Source organism: Tamandua tetradactyla, chromosome 26, assembly GCF_023851605.1.
Source record: "Tamandua tetradactyla isolate mTamTet1 chromosome 26, mTamTet1.pri, whole genome shotgun sequence".
NCBI lineage: Eukaryota > Metazoa > Chordata > Mammalia > Pilosa > Myrmecophagidae > Tamandua > Tamandua tetradactyla.
The window spans coordinates 3616515-3629273 of record NC_135352.1 but is presented as its reverse complement, the minus strand read 5'-3'; the positions used below and the strand labels follow the sequence as shown (position 1 = coordinate 3629273).

The window sequence follows — 12759 nt, the reverse complement described above, 5'->3', positions numbered from 1 at the left end:
ATCCATTGTTTTTTCCATCTTTTCTACTTTATCCTTCACCTCCATAAGTTCTTTGATTTGTTTTTTCAGTTTTTCTATTTCTTCTTTTTGTTCAGCCCATGTCTTCTTCATGTCCTCCCTCAATTTATCGATTTCGTTTTTGAAGAGGTTTTCCATTTCTGTTCATATATTCAGCATTAGTTGTTTCAGCTCCTGTATCTCATTTGAACTATTGATTTGTTCCTTTGACTGGGCCATATTTTCAATTTTATGAGCATGATCCGTTATCTTCTGCTGGCGTCTGGGCATTTAGTCAGATTTCCCTGGGTGTTGGACCCAACAGGTTGAAAGATTTTTCTGTGAAATCTCTGGGTTCTGTTTTTCTTATCTTGCCCAGTAGGTGGCGCTCGTGGCACTCGTTTGTCTGCGGGTCCCACCAGTAAAAGGTGCTGTGGGTCCTTTAACTTTGGAAAACTCTTGCCATGGGGGAGGTTCGCCAGCCGAAGCAGCTTGAAAAAGTGCCAGCCGGCCCGGGGATCCGAACGTGGGGAGGGTCGCCGGCCACCGCAGCCCAGGAAAGTGCCCGTCCGAATCTCCTAGCTGGCCTGGGGCGCCAAGCGTGGCGGAAGGGCCCCAACCGCCACGGCCCACAATAGTGAACTGTTCCCAGTCGGACCGGGAAGCCACGTGTTTGGAAGGGACCCCGGTCACCATTCTCTGTGGCCTGGGGATCTCCGATCTAATTCTCCCAGTTGGTCCGGGGGCCACACGTGGAGAGGTGCCAGCTGCCGTGGCTTGAAGGGACCGCCTGTCCAATTCTCCCAGCTGGCCTGGGAAGGAGGAAGGGAGGGACTCTGGCACTTGCCGCCCCGGCCCAGGGAAGCCTGTGCCCCTCGGCGATCTCACCGGAGAAGGTTCTCCCAGCCAGCCAGCCATTCCAGAATGGCAAACACTGTCTTCTTGATCTCTGTTGTGGCTCTGGGAGCTGTTCTGTATCGTTTCTACTCCCCTGGTAGCTGTTTTGGAGGAGGAACTAAGACCCGCGCGTCTTACTAAGCCGCCATCTTCTCCGGAACCTTGTAATGCATTTTAATAGAAATATTTTATGAATGTATGACACAGTACCATTTTCCTAGAGTTCCTTTGATCCTTCTTAGTAAATTCTTATTCTTTCCCCTTTCCAAAAATGCAATTGTGGTGTATTTAGTTATTTATTTTAACATAGGTTCACTTTTACTTTTTTAAATCTTTGTAAATTTCAGATCATGCTATGTTTGCTCATTCATACAAGTCTCTATTTACAAACTGAAATCGATTTATCCATGTTGGGTGTATCAGATTTATGAACCTTCTAAATTTAATAATTGAAATATTGTTTAATTGATATATGGTAACTATATCACATTTAATCACTTTTCCATTGATTGACATTTGCTCCATATCCACTTATTTATTTCCATTTTTACTACAGAAGTCACATATTTACAGAAAAACCAAGCAGAATGTACAGAATTCCCATATATGACCTTATTATTACCAACTTGTATTAATGTGGTACATTTGTTATGATTGATGAAAACACATATTTATAATTGTACTATTAACTTAGTCCATCACTTACAATAAAGTTCACTGTGTTGTAGAGTCCCATCTGTTGTTTAATTTCTATTCATTCTAATAACATATATACAACTTCCATAGCTAATCAGTATGAATGAAATTCTTTTAGAAGTTCCTTTATATCTAAGTTTTCAGGCTGGTTTTATAAATAATGTAGACTGAACTTGATAGTCCATAGCATAGGTGATATTTACTTTTATGAGGAAGTTTTTGAAATTCGAGAAAGGCTTATACTATTTCACACAAATGCCAAAATGTCTGAGTAGTTACATTGAGTAAAATCAACACTATCTTTCATTGTTGCCAGACTGATTCAATTAGAAAGTTTGGAGGTGTATCATAGAATATCACTGTTGTTTTAATTACTATTTCACTTGAAAATATAAAAAATTGGGCACCATACTGAGCCATTATATAAGTTTTCATGATTTAAAAATAGTATAATTGAACTGCTCTCTCTGCTCACAGTGGAATTGAGTCAGAAAAAGAACAAAATTTTGTAAATTTAACATGTATTTAAATAATAAGTGAGTTTAAAAGAAATAAAATGGAAAAACAAACAAAAAATAGAATTTAAGCAAATTTAACGATAGAGTTGCAATAGAAATCAAGCATGAATTGAGAAAAGTTTAAAATTTTAAGTGCTTTTAGTAAAAAAGGAGAAAGGTTCAAAGCCTAATGAACTACAATTCCAACTAAGGAAACCAAGAAAAGCAGAACAAAGTGATACTCTGTTACACAGAAGGAATGAAATAATAAAGGAAAGTGATGAAATTAATAATATAGAACATAGATAAACAGAAAGAAAAAGTGAAAAAGGCAAAAAGTTATATTTGAAAAGTTCTACCAGATTAACCAAATCATACCTAGATTTATCATAAATAAAAGATTATATAAACAAACTTCCAGGATCAGGAATGATATGTGTGTTATGAGTGACAAAGTGACTACAGGTAATGAAAATTTGGGGTATTGTAAATATTCTTCTGAAACCAATTGCTCATACAGAACAAATAAAATTAGTTGCTAAAAATAAAATTTGAATTTTAGAAAATTTCCTCCATGTCAGTTTGACAGTTCCTAATACTTAAAGACCTCACTGATGGTATTTTTGGTAAAATTAATAATGTGATTTCTTTTGTTATATTGTATAATGAAATATGTCATATTTTCAAAATATGCTGATTATTCTGTGAACCAGTATTTACAAATGAACGTATATGATGTTACAAAACATGCATGAGTAAAAGACCATTCAAAGAGCTAAATAGATAAATGAATTCAAATTTAACAGAATAGGAAATGTTCATTAATATGGTTTCATATTTCAAATAGCAACTCTTATTAAGAAATCACTTATTAAGAATACTTTCTGTATTAATCAAAAGTAAATTAATGATTTTCTAGTAGTGCAAATCAAATACTTCTTCCCATTTCTAAATAAATATGTCTATTATGTCATATTGCCTCCACAACCTTCAATAAATATTACCTACCCACTTATCATCCGTAACATACACATTATCTGCTTCCATAACCTTCTGTTTATCATTTTTGTGTTGTTTTTGTCCCATTTTACCACTTTATAATTTGTGTGCCCATTATCATATAATGTGCCTTTTTCTTGTTCAATTGTATACTGACTCCTGTAGGAATTAATGAGTAGGGTGGTATTTTCAGGATACAGTACTATCGGGTTTTGCATGTACCCTTTTAGTCACTCTTACTGAAGACTTTCAATTCCTCACAATACTCTAGGCTACTGTTTCTGTCTTTTCCTTTCAAACTGCAGAACTCTCTTTTGTAATTGTCACTGGTCAGATCTTTTGTTGATGAACTCTCTTAGTTTCTATTCATCTGTGAATATTTTAAATTCTCCTTCATTTTTAAAGGAGAATTTTGTCAGATAAAGAATTGTTGGTTAGCAGGTTTTCTCTTTCAGTATCTTAAATATATCATACCATGCACCTTCTCACCTCCACGGCTTTGGATGAGAAATCAGCACTTAGTCTTACTGAGGATCCATGTGTGGGACAAATCACTTTTCTCTTGCTATTTTCATAATTCTTTATCTTTGGCATTAACATTCTGATTAATTTGTGTAATGGACTAGGTCTTGGAGTACTTTGTGCTTTTTTGATATGGATATTTATGTCTTTCATAAGGGTTAGGAAAAAATTTACCATTATTTCCTCAAATATTCTTTTTGATCCTTTTTCCTTCTCCTTCTGGGACACCCATGACATGCATGCTTGTGCGTTATATGCTGCCCCTAAAATCCCTTAGGAACTGCTAATTTTTTTCTATCTTTTCTCTATATGTTCTTCTGATTGTATCTGATTTATCTGGTCTTTCAGTTTGCTGATTCATTCTTCTGCCTGTTCAGATCTGATATTTTATGTCTGCAGTGTATTTTTAATCTCTATAAGTATGTCCTTCATCCCCATAATTTCTTTTATGCTTCTTTTCATACTTTCAAATTTTCTTAATGCTCATACATTGTCTTTTTTTTACAGCATTTATCTCTTTGGTCATATTTTCCTCCACCTCCTTGAATTGATTTAAAATATTTGTGTAAACTCCTTTGATTAAATTTTTAAATTGAGTCTCCATTGAAGTTTTAATTTGTTCCCCTGACTGAGACTTATCTTCCTATTTCTTATTATGGATTGTCATTATCTGCTGATGTCAGGGAAATTATCTAAAGGCAAGTTTCTCCCTCTTGACCATGGATGTATTATTTATTGGTTTTGTGTTAAGTTGGTCCAACTTTTTCTAGAACTTTAGTGTGGCTCATGTTTAATTGTTCAGTTTTTGGCAATTCTTCTTCATCTGATACTAGCCATGAATATGTAATACACTTTTTATGATTGTCCTTTATGTGCAATTGTTTCACCTCAGGGAGGTAGCTTCCTTTCTTCTGTTTCTTCTCTGGGAATTTTGATCTGTTTGCTTTTGCCCATAATATTCTTCCAAACTCCTGTGATTTGTTTAAATTATCTCCTTCATTCAGTGGCCACATTTTATATTTTCAGTTCTGGGGCCCATCTTGTCTTATAGCAGTTCAGTTTAACCCTCTTAAATTTCTTATTCTGTGAATGTTTTGGTCTCTGATTTCTTTCCTTAAGGGTATTCTTCCTTGGGGAGGCAGATAGCTCTGTCCAGTAAGGTGGTTCACTCCAGAAAACTGTTTTGCATTTAGGTGGTCCAGCCAACAGAAACTGGATTGAGTGCACACACCTCTTCCCAAAAGTTCTGCCACTGTCTTTTCTCTCTTTCTTTTCTTTCCCTTATGCATCCTTATGCATGCAGTATCTCTTAGAATCTTGTGCTTTGCTGCAGGTGTCCAAGACTTGGCTCCTGTGCTTGATATGAATGGAGTTCGAATGCACTGCTGTGAGTTGTTTTGTAGTCTATATCTGCTGCTAGAAGGACCCAGGCCATGCTGCTTTTGTGTGACTCCCAAGCTACACAGAACTGAATGAGTGGTTGTGATCAGGTCTAGCTTGTGTGGGACAGAAATTTCCTACCTGATCTTATACATTATCTTTCTTTTTCTTTGATTCAGCATTTGTGGACACTTTCTCCAGTCTCTATAATCCTCCACGGTCCTATGCAAGTAGGAAGTGTTCTTTTCTTAGTTTAGATTTAGGGAAGACTTTTCCAGGGATTTTCTTGTATCACCATGCTGAGGACATCAGATCTTTTGTGTATTCTTATAGCAAAAGTGAAATTGAATGGTGTTGGAAAACAACCTATAAGATCTCAGTTGGTTACAAGAAATTCTTTAAAGAATTTCAGATGCATTCATTAACTTTGTTAAAGAAAATGTTTTTAAGTTAGTTAGCCACAGAACAGGTGATATTGGAAATCTTCTAATCATGGTCCCCTTGTACTTGAACAGAGTGAATAATTATTTGAGTAATAATTGTAACCTATTCAAACAAATGGCCTGATACAGAAGCTATTACAGAGGACATGTCCAGGATGACCATTAGATATTAAAAAGCATAAGAAAATAATCACTGAATGTCTAGGCAGAATTTGAAAAGATATTAACAGAAATAGTGCAAATGTGGCACAATAAATGAAAAGATTGTGTTGCTATCATTCCAAATATTTTCATGTGCTTAGGTTCCCACATAAGTTTTGAAATTATATAACAAAAGACTTAGGAAATAAAATGAGAGATATGTTCATTTATTGATTTCCCAAATCTGTCTTTTCTCTATTGCCTCTCTGCTGAAATACAGGTTAGAAGCCACATATTGATATAAATATTCATTTTATTCATGGTTAAGAAATATTCTCTCCCTTGTGTTTTTAGCATCACCTTATCATTATATAATTTTATAATTTGAATGCAAGAAGACTTCAGCATATTGTTAGTCATGGACAACCTCACTATCTTCACAAATTCCTCCAAATGGTTAGCTCAAGCTCCATGAAATTGCAAGTAATGCAAGGTCTGCTGTTCTTTTTTAATTATTTGGAAGCCCTGAATGTGAATCACCTAATTGTTACTGTCAATGAAAATAATGCATATCTGCATTCTGCAATTTATGTCTTTGTAGGAAACTTAGCCCCCATAGATCCTGGCTGCTTTGCGGTTACTGTATCGAAGCTGTTGGTTTGTGCACCCATGGGCAGGTCTATTCTGCTGTCCACACTGCTGTCATTCTTCTTTCACAGTGTCCAATGTGATATCTTTATATTTCTATGATGTCTCTCAAATTTTAAGTCTCTCTTCTCCACATATTCAACACCTTGACTCTGTAATACTATCTATAAATGCTTGCATTCCCTTAGTATGTTCTTCATTTAGATTTATACCATGCAATAACATATTGTTAAAGTTGATAAGGATTCATTGTGTGAACAAATACTTATCCACATGTACCCCACAAGTGAATATTTCTGATTTTGCTTGTAATTTATGTTTTTGCCTAGTATCTTAGTTCCAGCTGCAAATAAAGGATCTCTTAAAATATCCTCATGGAAATTTTCTATCAAATGGTTCCCCCTTTCATACACTAAATAATTTATACCTTGCAGACCAAGGATATTAACACTACTCTAGACAGAATGTTTAACAATAGTTTGAGTTCTCATAGGTGGATTTTCTTCACTGAAATTCTTTAAAACAAAATTTGAAAGAAGTATGATTTACATTTCAAATACTGTAAGTTCTTGGATTTCAATGTAACAATTTTAAATATCCAGTTTTGTTTTCTCTATATTTTTGTTGTTTTATATATGTTAGTAATATATGTATCTTTGCATCACAGTTTTTCTCACTCAACACCATATTTGTGTGATTTATACTTTCCTCTTGAAAAGGTTTTTCATACTGAAAAATGTTTTAGAGAGTGTTCACTATGATTTTGAGAATAAAACAAAATGACATTCTGTGGAATGCATCAACTACTTCAATAGGTGCTCAGACACATGAGAAAAATTCAAAGAACTAGATATGGCAAACATGGAAGAAAATAGTCAGTGGATTGCATTATAGTGTTATGCGAAACCAGGGACAAGGCTGCAAACCTCTAGGAATGTTACTGGAAACAGAACAAACTGGGGTTGATGCTCCAAAGTTTCAGGAAATAGGTTGTTACTTATCTATGGCCATATGGCTCAGCCAAGTAGCCTCTGAAAGTGTAGCCCCAAACAGGATTTGTCACAGGGTTTTAAGGGAAGTGCTTGGCTATGTACTGATGTACAGAAGGGGAGGGGTCTCTACCAGAATTTTTCTTATCCCACCTACATGCAGTTTTAAACATTCCCTAGGTAGGTATCCTGCTTACGTGCAGTTTTAAAAGTTCCTGGGACAAGGGAGACTTCTCAAAGGAAAATGGCCTACATAAACAGGGGCCTGCTTGCGGTCAGAGAAAATAGCTTGGGCAAATGGGGGATGCCTGAATACATTCTCCTCTTTGATGCTTGCCCAAGCCAGTGGGCAATAGCATCACCTATATCTCATTCTTTTTTGTTGTTGCAGCTGTTGGAATGTACCGATTTGAGTTGGGAATGGGAAACAAGGTAGCCATGCAGGGTTTCAGCCCTACAAATTTGGGAGGATGAGGGTCTGTGCCCTACCTCTGTTGGCCCCAAGTTTTTTCCTGATGGCCCTTTTGTGACTGGGCCTGTCTTATGTTGTTCTTTCCCTGAGGAATCTTACCTGTCTTTGGCTAACCAGGGCCAAGCAGGGTGATGTGAGGTGTACAAGTGAAGGAGGGTCAACACCTTCCAGTGATTAGATTAAGTATCACTCATTGCAGAAGATGCTTCCCTTGGCTGATAACAAATGCAATCAGCTGTGAATACAGCTAATGTGATCATGATTTAATTCTATGAAATATCCTCAAAACAGCAGACAGGACAGCACTCACCCAACCAGACAAATGAGCACCACCATCTGGCCAAATTGACAGATGAGTCTGACATGACAATCCACCCCTTGTCAGTTTGGAAGCTATATACATTATCTTAAACCACATTTAGTCTCTAAATAGAAAACAATAACAGGTACATTTTTTCCCCTTACCTAACAATACTCAACTGTCTTGCATATAACTGTAAAAGCATTAAATCTCCACAGAATAGAGTGCAAATCCTTAGGTAATATTCATTCTTAAACTAAACTTGATATCATAAAGTTTAAATACTATATCATGAAAAAACAGCATTACAATTCCTCGTTTCTGTAACTGATCACATGGCTGTAGCTCATATTTATCACTACCTTCGTCAACTACTCATTCCATGTTTCCTTTACTCTCAGCAAGCACTTCAGCTGGCTGTAGTTTTTTGTCTGGTGGGGTGATACAAACCTTCAATACTGACATTTCAGAACCATTGGTAGTCGTGCCTGAATTGGGATGTTGCAGTTTTCCATTGATTTTAATCATAGGACATGGTAGTACTAAAAAATGCCCTAAAGGATCTCTTATATTTCAGGAAAACACTTCTTTACCTCCATTGTGTAACTGCAGTCTTATTTCCCCCTGATAATCAGGGTCAATCACCCCAGCCATAAAGTAATCCTTTTATTGGCTTTTTGATCCAGGGGTATGAGTTGCCCAAAGTGACCAGGTGGCAACCCTAGATTGCAGTTCAATGTAATCATTGTTTCTCCTGGTGGAGGCACTCTGCCTTCTGGAAATAAAGCCTGTAGACAAGCAGAGGCAAAGACCACAGGGACCAGAAGCAAATTTTCTCTAGTGGATCACTAGGGGTAATAGCAAGTAGTGCCACTCCCATTTCCACCCTTGCTTTCTGGACCCATGGATCCTGGCTATGGGAGAAACAGCACCATACAGTGGATGCTGATTTAGAGCATGCACAGCTTACTGGAGATCATTACCCCAGCCCTGCAAAGTACTGTCACCTAGTTGGCACCAAAATTGAGTTTTTAAAAGGCCACTCTACCATTCTATCAATCCAGCAGTTTCTAGATGATGGGAAACATGGACCAGAGAATTCCATGATCATGTGCCCATTCCCATACTTCATTTGATATGAAGTGTGCTCCTTGATAAGAAGCAATGCTGTGTGGAATACCATGATGATGGATAAAGGCATTTTGTAAGTACGTAGATGGTAGTGTTGGCAGAAATATTGCATATAGAGAAAGCAAGCCAACGTCCAGAGTATGTGCTATACCAGTGAGAACAAATTGCTTCTCTGAACATGAAGGGAGTAGTCCAATATAATAAACATACCACCATGTAGTAAGCTGGTCACCTGGGGGAATGAAGCCATATCAGGGGATGAACATGGGTCTTGGCTGTTGGCAGACTGGGCACTCAGCAGTGGCTGTAGACAGATCAGCCTTGGTGAGTGAAAGTCCATGTTGCTGAGCTCATGCATAACTTCCATCCCTACCACCATGACCACTTTGTTCATTAGCCCATTGGGCAGTGACAGGAGTTGCTGGGGAAAGAGGTTGGCTGGTATCCAAAGAATGGGTCATCTTATCCACTTGATTGTTAACACCTTCCTCTGCTGAAGTCACCCTTTGGTGCACATTCTCATGGGACACAAATATCTTCATGTTTTTACCCACTCAGAAAGGTCTATCCATATACCTCTTGCCAAGACCTCTTTGTCAACAATTTTCCAATCATGGTCTTTCTAAGTCACTGACAATTCAGCCAAACCTTAGCAACAGGCAATGAGTCAGTATGCAAATGCACTTATGGCCAGTTCTCTTTCCCAGTACAATGAACAACCAGGTATGCTACCCAAAGTTCTGCCCACTGGGAGATTTCCCCTCACCACTTTACATTGTAAAGTTGCTACTCTAATACTTTACATTGTAAAGTTGCTACTCTAACAATAAGATTCTGAGTACAATTTTTGGAGATCTCAAATCTAAGGCTACAGGAAATAAGATTTTATTGCCCTTGTGGGAAAATCACAGTGCAGAACCTTAGGATTTTGGAGCAAAGCCTTACCATCTGCTGCAGATAACTACTCTCCTTTTCAGAAAAAGCTTTTGATCTGCTACTGGGTCTTAGTTAAGATTGAATGCTTAACCATAGGCTACCAAGTTATCATGAGATCTGAGCTGTGGGTTGTCTGACTAACCAAATCATAAATTTGGGCATGTACAGCAGCACTCCATCATTAAATGGAAATGGTATATAGGAGATAGTGCCAGAAAGTTCCTGAAGGCACAAATAAGTTACATAGGAAGTGGCCCAAATGCCCATGGTCTCCACTTCCACCACATTGCCTTCTCTTTCTCAGATCAGATCTATGGCCTCTTGGGGAATCCCACACCATGCTTTGACTGAGGAAGAGAAAAGTTGGGCCTGGTTTATAGATAGTTCTGCACAATATGCAGGTACCACCCAAAAGTGAACAGCTGCAGCACTCCAATCCCTTTTTGGGGTGTCCCTAAAGGAAAGAATTTTGTAGCTTGCCAATTTATTATACTTCCAAGTACCCCATGATTTACTAGCCAATGCCACAAGTCTCAGTGAGTCAGATTATTTTGACTACTGCTTTGAGTCTGCTGCCTACTATGATAGCCACATCCACATTGTTTATGGCTATTGAGTGCTGCCATCTGGCTTCTGTCAACTTCGGATCTGGTCATCCCCATTGTGTTTAAGGTTTCCAGTTCAGTGACAGCAGTTCCCACAGTAATATCTGACCTACAGAGAAGCGCAACCACAGAGCTCTTCAGGGATGTTGGCGCTAGTCTCACAAGTTTATTTTTCACTGTTCTGGTAAAAGGTGCATCCACCAGACATTCCTGGGATGGAAGAGCAGGTTTTCCATGATAAATCCACTCTAACATTCCAGTCCCACTAAGCCTCTGGATCCCCTCATCTTCATTATACCAGGGTAATTCTGGCATTTCAACCTCAGGTAATGTCAGCCACCTTTTGTCCCATGTTTCAGCCAACCATCCAAACTGTTATTGCCTTTTCTAAGCCCTTGAGCTCCAACATTTAAAGCAGAATCTCTGCTTAATGGGACCATATCAATAAATTCAGCTTGATTTAGCTTTATAAATCTCCCACCATTAACCAACACCCTTAAAATGCATTGCCACTCATATTCCCCTGATGTCTGTCTATATAAATTGGAAAACTCACACAGTTTTTTTGGAGTATAACATGCCTCTTCATGACATCATAGCTCACCATTTGGGGTCTGTTCAGACTTTAGTCTAGTTACAGATCTGGAAGAAATGAGGGTTGGGGGAGGCCCATGAAAAGAATTAGAAGTATCTTCCAAGCCATTTCTTCAGGGCATTCATTTGCAGTTTCATTTGGTGAAACATGATTAATCACTTAAGGCTAATCTCTTCAGGTGGAGGTCAGGTGACCAGAACGGGCTAGCGGTGGGGTGGCTATGCCCTCAAGGCAGACTATTACAGGGTTACCTGTAATAGAGAAGACTCAGCATGACTTAGGGTTTCAACCTCTCCACCGACATCATTATCAATCCATGTCACCATCCCATTTTTCAGGGATCAATGCTCCAGCAAACGACCTCACTTTAACAGCAGACACCATGCAAGATTGAGATTTCAGTTTACATTGTAAAGTTGCTACTCTAACTATAAGATTCTGAGTATGATTTTTGGAGCTTTCAAGTCTAAGGCTACAGGAAATAAGATTTTCCTTCAAGATGCTCATAGAAACATTTACATCTGTCAGACTGTGCATAAGCTTCTCATTTGAAGTCTTAAGCCCATCCCTTTCACTCATTAATATATACAGCATATCTAACAACAATCAACCGACATCTCTATACCTCCAATTTCCACAAAACTCTGTAAAGATGTCAAAAACATTATCCCTTGAGCCTGGCTTCATACAAGCAAAACATTAGAAGAATCCAATGGTGATATTTTGACTATCTCTTTTGCCAGTTCACCCCATGATTTGACAGTATCATTCTGGATATGGGAATTAGAGTCCTTAGGGCCTTTGAGTTCAGTCAGAATATAAAACCAATCAGAAAACCCCATTTTTAAGATTTTGTTTCTTAAGAACCACTCCTGGGTCCAAGCTGTACTAGCTAGGGTTCTCCAGTGAACAGAATCAGCAGGAAATATCTGTAGATGTAAAATTTATAAAAGTATCTCACATAACCATGAGAATGTAGAGTTCAAAATCTGAAGGGCAGGCTGTGAAGGTGATGACTCCAATGAAGGGTCTGGACAAGCTATAGCTGAAGCAGGAGGAGAAACTGTCCCTTCTGAATCCTCCTTAAAAGCCCCTCAGTGATGAAATTAAACGTCACTCATTGGAGAAGACACCCCCTTCACTGATAACAAATACAATTAGCTGTGGATGCAACCAAGTGATCATGATTTAATTCTATGAAATGTCCTCATAGCAACAGACAGGCCAGCACCTGCCCACTCAGACAAATGGGCGCCACCCCCTGGTCAAGTTGACAGATGAACCCAACCATGACTGAGGCTATCTAAAATCTATAAAATTTTGTTTACTGAGTTTATTTTCTCAGAAATTTAAGGCCACTAGTTTGTTCCAATGCCAGACAAGCACTGAAACTTGGAGGTATGAGTCTTCAAGAACATCAACCAGTTTTATTTTCTCTACCTCATAAGATCAACACCCCTTTACATCATGAAGAAGTTAAAATGACTATGTTCAGATTTCTCTGAAGATT

The 12759-nt window shown here is 38.1% G+C and overlaps 1 long non-coding RNA gene across 2 annotated transcripts in view; it reads right to left on the bottom strand.

Annotated features, from left to right (window-relative positions):
• Positions 1 to 12759, bottom strand: part of LOC143669735 (uncharacterized) — an 84529-nt gene that overhangs the window by 60945 nt on the left and 10825 nt on the right. Inside the window, exons 2-3 of one of the 2 annotated variants that reach the window (XR_013169022.1) lie at positions 11213 to 11296; positions 8871 to 9417 (exon numbers count right to left, since the gene is read on the bottom strand). The exons of the other annotated variant lie outside the window; for it this stretch is intronic. This is a non-coding gene — a long non-coding RNA (uncharacterized LOC143669735). Of the gene's footprint in view, positions 1 to 8870; positions 9418 to 11212; positions 11297 to 12759 lie in introns of those variants that run through there. 2 annotated transcript variants of the gene reach the window in all.